The sequence below is a fragment of the Notothenia rossii genome, assembly GCF_949606895.1.
Source record: "Notothenia rossii genome assembly, chromosome: 2".
Classification (NCBI taxonomy): Eukaryota; Metazoa; Chordata; class Actinopteri; order Perciformes; family Nototheniidae; genus Notothenia; species Notothenia rossii.
Genome location: NC_136904.1, coordinates 83,611,150 through 83,625,326, shown reverse-complemented (window position 1 = coordinate 83,625,326; position 14,177 = coordinate 83,611,150). Strand labels below are relative to the sequence as shown.

Here is a 14,177-nt window from a genome sequence, read left to right as displayed (position 1 = left end):
GAGTGTGGAGGGGCTGAAGGGGGGTGACAATTTTGACCCAAAGTCAAGAGGAGGAATATTTTACAAGAAGGGGGAGGAAGCGTGCTCCATTAGAGGTTTTCAAAAAGGCTGATATAGCTCTTCTGATTCTGCAGCAGTGACATCCATTAGTAAACGTTTTAACAAGTGCAACATGTTTAACACGTGCCGTTTTTGTCATATTTTTTGATCTGAAATACTGCAATACAGCGCTGAAGAAACGTAGGCTATATCAAAATTATATGGAAAGCAATGGTAAATAAATGAAAAACCCTAAATAACTGAAAGATGGCAAACATAAAAACAGAGGCTCCCATATAACATTATTCAAACCATATGCCAATATCTTGTTGATGTGTACTCATCATTTTTAGGTGGTCATAATTAAAGACAGAGTAAAAAACAAACATGACATGTATATTTCTTATGCTTCATCATATACAGTGAATGACAGATGGAGAACTCATGATTCTCTTGTGGGAGAACATGTTAAAGAGAAGTGGGCTCTCCATGAAATAAAACTAATTTTACATGCACACGCAGACACCAAAAGAGAACGAATCAATAGAAGCATTTGGTCTATTATCATAAACACACAGTGTGTGTGTGTGTGTGTGTGTGTGTGTGTGTGTGTGTGTGTGTGTGTGTGTGTGTGTGTGTGTGTGCGTGCGTGTGTGTGTGTGTGTGTGTGTGTGTGTGTGTGTGTGTGTGTGTGTGTGTGTGTGTGTGTGTGTGTGTGTGTGTGTGTGTGTGTGTGTGTGTGTGTGTGTGTGTGTGTGTGGGAAGAATGGTGTTTTTTATCTCCAGATGGTTGACTGAGACTTGGCTGGTTGGTACAGAGTTAGAGAGAGAAAAGCAGGCAGAAGGCGTCTTTTCTACTTGAGCTCAACAAAATGAGTGTGTGTGTGTGTGTGTGTGTGTGTGTGTGTGTGCCAAGTCTGCCAACCTGCCTGCCTGTGACCGTGTACATGTGTGTGCATGTGTGTGTGCATGTGTGTGTGTGTGTGTGTGTGTGTGTGTGTGTGTGTGTGTGTGTGTGTGTGTGTGTGTGTGTGTGTGTGTGTGTGTGTGTGTGTGTGTGTGTGTGTGATTGACCTTGAGGAAGGAGGCTCAGTTGGAGGAGAGAGGGATGAGGAGCACAACTCCCCCCCCCCCTTCACCTCCCCTACCCCCGCTGTGCCTCCCCCCTCTGGGTAAAGAACGACTGGCTTCTCATCCTCCTCCTGCCCTCTCTTAGCTACTTCTTTCGTTTCCTATCCATTTCTTTTCTTTCTTCTTTTCTGCTTTTACCGACTCTCTCTTTCATGCTTGTTTCTTCCGTTTTCTCCTCTATTTTTCTCTATTCTCCTTGTTTCCTTTTCCCTTTCGTTTCCTCAGCTTGTTACTTTTCCTCTCATTGTTTATATATGTTCTTTCCCCTCCCCTCCCCTCTCCTCTCCTCTCCTCTCCTCTCCTCTCCTCTCCTCTCCTCTCTTCTCCTTTCACCATTGAATGACTGTGGACTCCTCCAACAATCCCTTTCAGCAGCCAAGGTGCTCAGAGAAGAAAAGAAACACAGCCATGTCTAAAGAAAAGGAGAGCAGGGAATCAAACGCCAAACTAAAAGCTCTTTGAAAGCTTTGGAGACTGCAGGATGCCCGGGGGGTGATTTAAAAAAAAAAAAACCTGCCACGGGAAACGGTCAAAGAAGGAGGTGTCACAGTCTGTCTGCGATATGCTTCATATTCACAAAGGGTCCGAAAACAGCGCTTTGATTCCTTCACAACATTTCTATCAGCATGTTTCAATGTGTTCCAGACTGGGTTTTCTTTTATAGGATTTGGTTTTGTTCTGTTGTCCTTTCAAATAATGCCATGGACTTGGATTTGTATAGCGTGTTTGTTAGCTGCTTCACATTTTCTGTTTAGTCATTAAACTCACCTTTGTTTGAATATCTTCCGTCTTTCTCTTCCACTCTGGCACTGGCATACTCCCTTCAAATATCGTATGGTACAGAGTAACCAAGTTAACATTTGGGTATTCTGAAAGAAGAAAGTGACACATTTTCTATTCTGATTTACAGGCAATAGCAAAACCAAGAAGACAAAACAGATGGGATGCATTTCCCTAATAGCACATTATAACTGCAGTAGGCTACAGCACACAGTTTTTAAATAAGTACACCATTACAAATACATTACCCCAAAAAATGATTAAGTGACTTTAACCTCTGCCCTTGCAATAAGAAATAAATCTTTGCTGACATGTGTACGTTCTGCATGTGCTCATGATACCTACTTGTTCAAAGAAATCTTGTCGTCTACAAGAACATCTAGTTTCATACAATGTCCCTCAGATCTAATGCATGCCCAGTAGCCAACAATAATATGAGCTATGGAAAAAGGCTTAAACTAAGAAGCTGTGCTGAGCAGATAATTACGACACAAAGCAGTCTGAGGAGCAACATGTGTTAGCATTTAGCATTCAGCACCATCTCATTAAGCACTGTGCCCTGCCTTAGATTCACTTTATGACAATACATTTGGACTGGTTAGCTTGACAAACAGAGATCCAGCAGAGGCACAGTGGATGAACAGACTGTGTTGTTCGTGGGTAGCATTCAAATAACAGTACGTTGAATAAATTAGATGTTAGCTCTTGATATTTTGAAGTAACAGCCCTAAATCATGTTTGTAGGTATGCAGACTGCAGACTCTTGTGGATATGAGCAGCTGATAAACATGTATATCACATAGACCCTTACGCCTCTGCGGATATTAAATCTAATTTGCCCTTCTGGTGCTGTGTCTGTGATATTCATTGCCGAACACTATAACACATAATTGTGGAAAAACACTTTGTCGACCGATTAAAGAGCTCAAGGGTCCCTTTATGTCCGAGAGACTAACAAATGGGAAACAATGAAAGCCAAGAACGTTTCCTCGGAAATTCGATCAAAAACAATAAAAACACAACATATAGAAGCGAGCTTACACAAGTAGAGGGGTTCATCCCTTCATGAACAGTGACACAACTACTACTCAGCAGTACATAACACACTACTCATGTATGACATACTGTACATCTTTTTAAAATGTTGTTACCTTGAAAGGTACTAAACCGTGAAATTTGGATTTTTCGCCCATAGATCACCCTCTCTCTGTGTGTGTGTGTGCTATAGGTTTTACTGTCTACACTTGTCTATCTGCACACACACAGATGCACGCACGCACGCACGCACGCACGCAGACACACACACACACACACACACACACACACACACACACACACACACACACACACACACACACACACACACACACTACTCAACTCGTACCAACTTACCTGAAGCTTCGTAATTCACTGTTTGTCAGCCACAGATCTGCATGATCCTATGTGAGATGGGAGGGTCCGAACAAGTCTTAAGAAGCAGAACGGTGTTAAGATACTCTCGTTTTGTCGGCTCCATCCATCTTCTCCTTGTTTCCACTGACCTTTAAAAGAGTGGAAGAGGAGACACGAGAAAAAGCGAGAGGAGACCTTTATCAATGGAGTGCATATCATAATTTTCCTCTTTGTCTCCCTTAAAAACGTGCTGTGAGTGTTCACTAACTAGACTGGTGTCCCCTGCTGCGTAAAAGCTGTTATATCCCTTCCATAATATAATTAGCTCTTCAATTATGATACCAAATCTGAAGTTAGGCAGTGATGTGTAGTAAGTAATCCTTAGAGGCAATAGATAGAAGCATGAAATATAAACTTTAAATTGTGAATGAAGTTTTCAAGTAATCCCATTCTACACTTCACTAAACCCCCCCGCCCCCCTTAGGTACTGTTGCTATGTATTTCATGCTTTGTGGTATAACACATGTGCAGTTTGAAATACCATAGTTAGAAACCCACATTAGCTTTTAATAAAAAGAAACAAAGTCAACTTTTATCGGTTAAATATTACCATATGCATGGCTCCTGACAAATATCTCCTTCATGCTAAACACCCAGGTAGGCTACATTAAACTAAACAACAAACTAGATTAAGTAACATTACATTGTATTCCTGCATCTTACAGCCCCTATGAGAATATGTGTGCACTGACAAGGAACTTGTTTACTGCTTTGCATTCAGAGAGAAAGGACAGCCATCTAATTTTTCTGTTTGTGCATCCTCGATTCTACATTTAATGTCTGAGCAGAGCAGCTCCTCATTTCCCCTGAGCGGAGACTGAGTGCATGCAGAGGAGGAGTGGGAGGCGAGAGGAGGAGAGAGGAGGAGAGTGGCGGAGAGGCCTAAGCAGGGCTATTTTTATGAGGCCCATAATAAAGATATGGAGATGAAGCATCTATGTGCTACCTGAGGACCCTCTCACTGCTCCCAGTCTGGCCCGACAGCCTCTCCTCTTGTTCCTGCTCTCCGGCTCCCGTTGAGGATAGGGAGAGCATGCTGAGATGAATGAGAGTAATAACCCCACTGTCAGGAGAGAGAGCGAGCAGTGGGGAGGGTCATGATGGTGTAAACACAGGAGCTAAAGCTTGCAGGTCTGCGCTTCTATTTTTACTACAGCACAGCGGGGGGGAGGAGGGGAGGAGAAAATGGGATGGAGGGAGGGAAGAGGAAGTGGTATGAAAATGGGATTTCTGCATTATTCATGGGCTCGGTAGAGGAGCATGGACGGCGGCTGGGACATCCTGCACACACACGTTTGTACTTAAATACTCATGAGGACGCTCAATGACATAAAACATTCCCCCTGCCAGCACCTTAAAGAGTAAACCCACATATTTTACATATTAAAGATCTACTTATCATACCTTCGTAATAAATCAAACGTGTAAGGGGTATACAGAACACATATGCATTCCATCTTTCGTTTTGAGTGAAAAACTGTGTTGAGAAGGAAAGCTGGCACTGGCTGTCATGTCTGCAAGATAAATAAACAGCTGTGAGATTTAAGCAGCATGAGTATAGTTTATTTAAATCAAAAACAATTAAAAAAAGAACATCCTTCAGTTGAATAATACAATGACATTTAACGTAAGGAGTTAGCTAAGATTTCCTGCATGTCCGTGTGTCTTACTATAAGAGCATTTGTTTGCTTTTATATTAGTAAAAAGTAAAGTCAAAATAACCCTGCATTTTGTTGGTTTTTTTGTTTGTGTTTGTGTTTTTCAATTGATATTTATTTGTGTGTGTACCTTGTTCAGGTTTTTTTGTCCTTGAACCCCTTCACCTTGGTCATATGCATCTCATATTCCACAGCAAGTTTAAGGATTTTTTGATATCAATATTTGATGCTATGATATCCTTGTGTGTCTTTGTACATCCCTCCTAACCTGTTTGTGCTTGTTGATGGATGCCATATTATTTACATGGATGAGTGTCCTTCTCAGGGTTGTGTCACGCTCAGTAAAACCCTCTGTGCTGTAACTGTGCAGTTTTCAGCTCTCTGCTCCCTCTTCCAGACTGGCAGAAAGATCATGTTTCCTCACGATTGATCTTCAAGAATCACAACACGTTTATGTTACACAAACTCACATGACAGTGAGGTTTAGCAGTGGGTTTGTTATATGAATAGGTTCTGCTTGCTAATGTAATGTATTACATATATTCCGGGGTGTCATGGAAATAAACAAAAGGACAGTACAGAACTGGGAGACATTATCCAGACTACAGAAGTAGGAGTGATGATATTTCTTTCAAGAACAGATATTTTAGATTTGCTTATGTACAAATGAAAGATTGCAAATCAGTCATTATCATATGTGCTGGTTTTATCACATGCATTATATTTAAAACTATTGATTATCTCATCTTACTCTTGGCAAAAAATGTCGGACTGTTCGTTTAAGGTAGTACATAATCTTTTCATGAGGGCTTTCTTCTAAGTAGTGATATCAAACAAAGATTTCAGCTGGCATAGACAGGAAGAGTCTTGCACCGCCTGAACTGCAGTCTTGTATTTATTTAACCCTGTTGTCGGACGTTTCATGATCTATGATTTATAGTTGGTTGTGGTAAAACTGTGGCGTTAACCTCACTCACCTCGGCTCACCTCCATTCCACCCTGGGACCTGAGCAGGCAGCAGCAATGTCCTGCAGAGATGCAAAAGACAGAGAATGAGAAAGACACAGAGACAGAGGAGAGATAAACAGAGTTTGTGAAATATATCTGCAGCCGCTCGGCTGTTGGCCAGGATGCTGCTGCTGTAACGCCCTTAATCTGACTGGCAAGGCTTGATGCTGATCTGACAGCTCCTGCTGATGAACTGTGGAGAGAAGGGAAAACACACACACACACACACACACACACACACACACACACACACACACACACACACACACACACACACACACACACACACACACACACACACACACACACACACACACACACACACACACACACACACACACACACACACACACACACACACACACACACACACACACACACACACACACACACAAAATGTTCTTGTTGCAGCACCCCCAAATCACAAAGATCTAATCCAACAACATCATCTGATCGACATTATCTGTCTGTTTGCAAACTGCGGGCACGAGTCAAACTATTACAGTCCAAGCCCTAAACCACAATTACTAAAGTAAATTAAAATAAAATATTTATTTTTTGCTATAACTTTACAAAGAGGACCTAATTTTTACATTTACAATAAAACAAACACAAATAATTGGCTTTCACACTGAAGAGCTCCAATGCCCACTCACACACACCAGTTTGGGAATGAAGTGCATTGCTCCAACCTTTAAAACTCTACTGCCTCTTACGTGTTAAACATGTCGCCTGATATGTGACAAGTTTTGACGTTTGAAGGTGACACGTCGTTTCGGTGTCGTGCGCCTGCTAGGCAGCTGGTCACTGATGAGCGTGTTGCCAACTGATGCCAGAGAAAATACATTGGAGCTGACCATCAGAGCGGAGAGCAGACGTATAGATGTACATCTTCATCAGTTTGTCTCATCTTTCTGTCAGACATTTTCTCCTGTGTTGTCACTGTCATATGAAGGTGACAAATAATGATCATCATCTCCATTTTATCCCTCATATAAAACCTGATTCCTTGTTCATATGATAATCGGCTTACTAGAGAGAGCTGGATGTAACCTGATAACTTAAATACATGTAAACAAACATCATTTACACATTCATCCATCTGATTAACATCCATCAACATTCGCACTCTCAGAGTAAATGAAACTGTGTTCAGTGATTATGAATCCACCAGTAATGCCAGCTTGATTAGACAGCAGAAAACATAAAGGGCTAATTAGTCTATAGAATAAACAGGGATTAGAGAACTGTGTTTACTGATGTTTTGCTGTAAAACACTTTCCCTTTAATCTTGTAAAAGTAAACTGATAATGTAACATAAAGCAGAGAAAAAGATCTATAATCAGTACTGACAGACTCAAAGCCCTTTGATGCTGTGTGGTATGTTTCTTTGTGTGTGTGTGTGTGTGAGTTTGTGAGTGTGTGTGTGTGTGTGTGTGTGTGTGTGTGTGTGTGTGTGTGTGTGTGTGTGTGTGTGTGTGTGTGTGTGTGTGCGCGACTGGAATAGCAGGTGACTTGTTTTAGCGCTGAGCCCCATAGTGCTACCTAAAATGGAATAAATATGTGTGTGTATGTGTGAGTGTGTGTGTGTGTGTGTGTGTGTGTGTTTGTCTAGCTAATCATGTGTGGCTGAGTGCACTCAACAACAACAACACCCCATCACCAGACAGACAGGCTGGCCGGCAGGGACCCCTGTCCACCATCTGTGTGTGTGTGTGTGTGTGTGTGTGTGTGTGTGTGTGTGTGTGTGTGTGTGTGTATGTGTGTGCGTGTGCGTGTGTGTGTGTGTGTGTGTGTGTGTGTGCGTGTGTGTGTGTTCGACTGGTAGTAGTGATGGTCTGGTCTCCACCTGTCCCCCCTGTCATTACCCAGGAGGTGATGGAGGGGAACAGAGGCAGAGCAGAGGGAGGAGGAGGAGCAGGAGGAGGAGAAGGAGGAGTAGGTGAAAAGGGGAGAACAGTGAAGATAAACAGAAAAAGAAAAGAGACAGAAAGAGCAGAGACCTCAGTGTGACATAGTCGCAGGTGAAGAAACCAGAAAGAGACATTGAGAGACTGCAGAAAAGACCTGATGTGACAGAGACAAAGAGACAGGATGCGAACCGACAGACTGTGATGTGGATGTGAGTCAAAGGAAGGATCAAAGAGAAACGATAAGGGGATGGTGAAAGTAGTGAGAAGAAAAAGAAAGCTAGCAGCTCTAAAAAAGATGAAGAGGCCCAACAGTCTGTTAAAGCGGAAAATAAATCCTGGAAGAGCAGAGCAAGTCCGATGTTCAGACAGCCTGATGACAGAAAGCTTTGACTGTGACAAAAGTTAAGCTGTTGAAATATGACAAAAATAAAAATAGATATTAACTGAGAACTGATAACCCTGATTAACTGTAGCTATGTAAGAAATGGTACCAGCAATTACACAAATATTTAGAAACAACTGGCTGTGAAGGAAGTGTAACACTGACATTCTTGTTTTTGTATCAATTGATGAAAGGGGGCTTCATTTATCTTCACTTAAATGTGGAGTTCCTCAAGGCTCAATTCTCGGACCTATTTTATTTCCCCCCGAACGCTCTTTCGGATGACATTGTCTGCTGGTTTGGTTGTGAATACTATCATTGCTAGGCTGATTCTACTGCTATACATTCTTATGCCTATTTTTTTGTGCCTCCCTTAACACAGGGTCAAACCAAATGTCTTTTTTAATAATATAACATCACAGAGTTCAATGCTTTTGCAGATACAGCCATTTTCAGTATCTGATTTATTGTGAACATACAATACAAACAATAGGTTGCTGCTACTATATTTCCTCTCTGACTTGACAAGGATAGCCTAATAGTTGACCTCAATGTCTGCTTAACTGACCATATTCGGATTACAATGAAAGCAGTATCTCTTTAGCAAATGAATGCATAATGATACTGTTTCTCTGGATATCACTGCTGCCGGGCTGTTTCTGTGGGCGAGGGCAAACATTGCATGGTGAATATGGTTCTTGCATATTGGTGTGATGAAGCAGTTCATTGTCCATCTGCTTGTTTTAAACTCCCTCCATATGGAGGAGCAATGCACTCACAGAAGAGATAATTCATTGTTTCCTTGAATTCAATCTTGCTTCACTTGTAGATCCATAAAACATTGATACGATAACAAAAATGTTTCTGTTTCTGACTTTGTGACCACAGTAATTAACACAGTTTTTTTTGCTGTGGGTGAAATACAATCCTAATTATTTTAAGTTGTCCTTGTTAAATATGTAATGCTGATACAATAAATGTTAATAAACAGGATTCTTTTAAACAATTTATATCATTTGTAGCATATGTAAATATGTCAATAAATAAATGGTTGAGTTTTTGGATTAAATACAATCAAATATTAAGGATATAATACACATAAAAGGGTACGAAATGTAATGTTTTTAAGAGCAGATTTAACCACGAACTCATATGCACTTTGTTTTTCTGATCTAGGGGGTTAACACAGGGTTAAATCACACGAACACAAACACACACTTCCAGGAACCCTCCTGTCCCTCAGGCTCACCAGGATTCAGATGTCATGAGTGTATTCTCCCCGGATCAGTGGGAGGTCACGGTAATTAGCACATTTCACACTCGTCTGCCAGCATATATACACGCATGCACGCACGCACGCACGCACAACCCCCCCCCACACATACACACACACACACACACACACACACACACACACACACACACACACACACACACACACACACACACACACACACACACACACACACACACACACACACACACACACACACACACACACACACACACACACACACACACACACACACACACACACACACACACACACACACACACACACAGTCACTGAGACATGTTAATTAATGACTTATGACAACAGAAATGAGAACCACTCAGAGTTTTTGGTTGAGGGTTACAAGCTTGTTTATGATTAACTGTTCAAGTTAACAGCTAATGTTAAAGACTCTTCATCTCCCCATTGATATTGTTCAAGTTTCATATCACATTTGGAGTATTCTGAGTCATTGGCAGGGTATCCAAACGTAAACAATGACACTACATCTCTCTCTCTCTCTCTCTCTCTCTCTTTCTCTCTCTCTCTCTCTCTCTCTCTCTCTCTCTCTCTCTCTCTCTCTCTCTCTCTCTCTCTCTCTCTCTCATTAATTGTCTCCCTTAAGGTTCCCCTCTCCGATGCTCTCAGTTTCCCATCAAAATCAGACGAGTTAGTTTCGGCTACACATTGATTATGCTAAAGAAACATTCTAATTAAAATAAATGCATCATCGTAAAGCTATACAAAACAAACTTTGTCATATTAATTGATGTCAAAGCGCCAGTATGAGCTGATATAAAATATAGGCAGATGATATTTGCACCCGGGTGAATATAGTCAACAATGCTATTTGCACCAGTTTTTTCTTAATGTATAGTATGTATGTATGTTTTTAATGTATATCTATTTACACCCTGTTTTTATATAGTTACATTATAATATATGCACACTCCACATAGGAAAACCTTTTTGGTATGATAAGACAATGCTGTTAAAATGCCAGTTTGTACTCATTTAAATAAATAATCAGCACGAGTTTTAGATGTGGTTCACGGGTAACTCGCAGATATAAATTATTTGCATACAAAATATGTTGCGTACTTATCAGACACCTGCAAACCATTCAGAATCAAATAATGATAATAACAAAAAAATAATTCTCTATGCTTCTGTGCTCTAAATTACTTTTCAAAGCTGTTACTAGGCAACAGTCAGATTCCACTTGTTGCGGTTATAATTATTCCAAGCCCGACAAAGATAATGTTGACGCAGAGGTCTAATTAAAGACTGTTTTGTTGCAAAATCTAATCTATAGACAATACATAAATGGTAAACACACTGACTCACTGTGTGAAAACAATGCAGTAAAAGCAACAAAAGAAGCATGCAGGCTTAGCTGTTTTTATTTAACTGCCTGTGCTCTAAATCTATGTTTCCTACCCCAAAATGATAAGGGATGAAAAGAAAAGGTCCAATTATCCTGTGGTGTGAGCGGGATCAAGTCTACATGAAAAAGGTCAAATTGCTTTTTGACTACAACAATAAACTTCATTTCTAACACACACACCCAAATTCCCAAATTCCCAAAAACCAATGGGAAACTGAAAGACACATCACCCTAACCTGGCCTTGTTTCAATATTGAATTTGGCAGGTATTAATATAAGTTTTTTTTCTTTCCAGATCTAATGAAACAATGTAATTGAAGCTTCTTTCTAAAGTATCTGCCTTGATATCAACAACTCAAGTTAATGCAGGAAGATTAATTTAGAAATAAATCAATAAATGATGGCGGTTTTGGCCCTGATAAGGTGTGTAATTTAACCAAACATAAACTTCAGCCTGAGGCATTTATAATAAAGGCAGTGGTTCCCAACGTGGGGGTCAGAATGAGGCAGAGTATTCGTTTTAGTACGTAGCTTAAAACACCACAATGCCTTTGTACACCTGGGCGGAGCTGCTAGCATGGCTGTGGCCTCTTGTGTTTGTTTTTATAGTCAATGTATCTCTTCGATCATAATGTAAATCCACTCCGCACTACTCCTGAAGACAAGCGTTATTCCTTCAGTTTGAGCATCTTGTGTTTTGATCACACATCTCTCTGTGAGACACGTGTGTATAAAAAAACTCTGAATAAAACATTAAACAATATCTATTGATATTGAAAGCCTCCATCCTCAAACATGACATGATTATGAGACTATAAACATCAACCAACCCCTCCTCCTCCTCCTTCTTCTTTGTGCAGGGATAAAGCCATGTTGCTGAATTCTAGGCATGCTCCCTCATTGATCCGTCTTCACTCATATTGCTGTGTTAAATTGAGTGTAAATGGATGGCACGGAGCTGTAACACAAAAGGTCAGAGGTCAAACCCTCAGGATCCTAAACAGCCTCAAGCAGCTGCTGCTCCCTTTGACCTGGGGACCTTGATGAAAGAGGTTTGGAGGACGGAGAGAAAATGAGGAGGACAAAGGCAGGAGATGGAAGAGAGAAGAGACTGACGGACAATACATCAGTAATGCACCTTCAAACAAACATGGAATACAGTACATCTCTTTCATGCATAATGACACTGGTACGATTTAAAATTAGGAGTTGGCCTTCAATCAACACTCAGCGAGCAGATTACACCCCCAAGCTTTTCAAAGAATATTCTTCCCGGTGAATGGATGGCCTTGCTTTTCAACGTGCAGAACTGAGCTTTTTCAAAACACTGTTGAAAGGATGTTAACCTTCAGATCACTGTACACGTGGTTAAAGCATTTACTTTGGATGTATAAGACAAGCCAGAGACTCTGCTATACTGTCTGCTGAATAAACATCACACCTCCTACTGATTGTTGAAACTTGATGTAAATCACTAATGAGTACTTTTTGATAATATACAGCATACAATATATATAAATATGTTTGGACTTCTTAAACTACAGCAGATCAACGTTTTTTAATTCAGCTAAAATATATATTTCTATATTTCTTCTAGTGGTTATTGTTTAGGTTTGTGTAGCCTGTAACCTGTATTATTCTGGTTCACTCTCACCTTTATAGTTTCGTTTCTGGAACAGCAGACACCTTTTTCCAGTGAAAAGGTTTAAACATCTGACTGTGAACATACCTGGACCAAATGGCAAATGTAGCGACAGTCCAGTAAACAAAGTGGACTGTTTAGCTGCTGAAGAGATAGACATTTGTCTCGGGGTGAACAAAACTACAGCAAAAGGAAATAGAAACTAGACTTAGATTCACGTGGTCAGAAACATGCCTCCAAATGCTTGCTAAAATCCTTAGAAATGGCTATTTTCTTTTGTCCTGTTTGCCATATCAATTTCAAAGATCATTGTGACAAAACAAAACAGCTACTGCAAGTTAACGGGACTTTCCAAGAGGCCATGATTAACGAACCATCCTTAAGTTTGTCAACCCGCAGGCAGTCCAAACAACAAACCCAATACAGGAAGGTTACACTATAGGGACTCAGATACTGTCATGCAACAATAGCTGGAAAGCTACAGCAACAAAGCAAAAATAAACTACCTAGCAACAAGGTGTGGGGGGCAAAGAGCAGGTATTTATACTGGATGAGGTAATGAGGTAATGAGGAGCAGGTGTGCAGGTGGGTGGAGATGAGGTGACTGGGGAAGGTGGGGACACGCTAAGGGCATCTGGAGGACAGGTGGGGGGGGGGGGATGAGAATGTGTGGAAAGATGCTGGAGTCAGACCCAGTAGACCCAGATGCGTCGGGCTCTACTGCACCGAGATATCTCAGAAATACGTAAATGTTGTGTGGAATATTCTTGTGTCCTCTGAGTGTTCAAACCTAATGGTAAAAACATTACTCATGCCTAAGTTGCCGCAAACAGATATTCTCGGGAACAAAAATGAAATAAGTTTTAATTGACTGATTTGTACGGGACGAATATACAGTATGGCATTTCCATGGCATGTTGATCAAAAACAAGCTGCAACACTCTTCTTCCTGTTTCCTGTTGCAAGCTAATGTTATACACTGTAAATGTAATTTGACTGTAAGTTGACTGCACGAATAAAATATCTACTAAAGGGAGAGAGAGATAAACATGTTGAGCTCTTTTAGACACATCCCATTATCTAGGTTCTGTGTATATCATTAAAAGAAACATTTTGTGGCATTCCTGCGATTCGGAGCATCAAAATGATTTTAAAGCTGTTATTTTTGTAGTAGTTCATCATGTTGCTTTAAGCTTTGAGAAACCAACATAAAAATGCATGAACACTGTTTCACACAAAAACTGTGCTTCCATATGTAGCCACATTAGTGTCGACATGGTATATTACCGTGACTGCAGCGCGGGTTCATCCATGACTTGTACAGCAGTGTAGCTGATTAAAGAAAAGGAACTTGTTCACACACATGAACCCTTTAAAGACCACTGCACTCCAGCAGCGTGAGGCATGGAGTCAGAACTCAGAGCAAGGTTACTGAGCTGCAGGAGTATCATACTGGTAATTACTGAGGCAGTTATACACACACACACACACACACACACACACACACACACA

The 14,177-nt window shown here is 40.8% G+C and overlaps 1 long non-coding RNA gene across 2 annotated transcripts in view; it reads right to left on the bottom strand.

Annotated features, from left to right (window-relative positions):
- Positions 1-1,938: 1,938 nt before the first annotated feature.
- The window catches only part of LOC307030020, a 20,385-nt gene continuing 8,146 nt past the window's right edge, over positions 1,939-14,177 (bottom strand). The window contains exons 2-5 of one of the 2 annotated variants that reach the window (XR_013805479.1): positions 6,038-6,261; positions 5,329-5,491; positions 3,343-3,491; positions 1,939-2,039 (exon numbers count right to left, since the gene is read on the bottom strand). This is a non-coding gene — a long non-coding RNA (uncharacterized lncRNA). The remainder of the gene's footprint in view (positions 2,040-3,342; positions 3,492-5,328; positions 5,492-6,037; positions 6,262-14,177) is intronic. The other variant, XR_013805480.1, reaches the window with a different exon arrangement.